The 481-nt window shown below is 36.8% G+C and overlaps 1 protein-coding gene across 1 annotated transcript in view; it reads right to left on the bottom strand.

Moving 5' to 3' along the window:
- LOC119586843 overlaps nucleotides 1-481 on the bottom strand; it is a gene marked incomplete at its 3' end in the record, with an annotated part of 157,934 nt that overhangs the window by 27,911 nt on the left and 129,542 nt on the right.

Here is a 481-nt window from a genome sequence, read left to right as displayed (position 1 = left end):
ACTCTACTTTGTGTTCGAGTTTCCTTCGTTATTTGTTCTCCTATCTCCACTATTCTAACTTTATCTTCATTTGTATGTTCATTTATCGTTTGTTTCCTTTTCCCTTTTCTTTCTTTTCTTTCTTACAATCTCTTTCTTTCCTCTCCCCCCTTCCTTCGCTTTAATTAATTTAATCACTTAAATTACCTCTTTTATCAGGTCTATCTCTCTTCTCCTCCTTTACCCTCGCCTACCCATTTTTTTTTCTTTTCTTCTTCCTTTCCTTCCTAATTAATTCTTTCGTTCTTCATTCACTTCGATCTTTCACTTCCTCTGTTTCCTTTCCTGTCAATCGTTTCTTCTCTTTGCCTTCCATCTTCCTTTCCATTCTTTCATCCCAACATCTGTCCTATCTCTATCCGCCTCTCCGTCCATCCTTATTTTCTATTTTTTTTCTATTTCTCTTCCGCCGCTCTTTCTCTCCTTTCTCCTTTTACTCCTA

This window comes from Penaeus monodon, chromosome 22 (genome assembly GCF_015228065.2).
Source record: "Penaeus monodon isolate SGIC_2016 chromosome 22, NSTDA_Pmon_1, whole genome shotgun sequence".
NCBI classification, from domain to species: domain Eukaryota; kingdom Metazoa; phylum Arthropoda; class Malacostraca; order Decapoda; family Penaeidae; genus Penaeus; species Penaeus monodon.
This window is presented reverse-complemented; position numbering and strand designations above follow the sequence as displayed.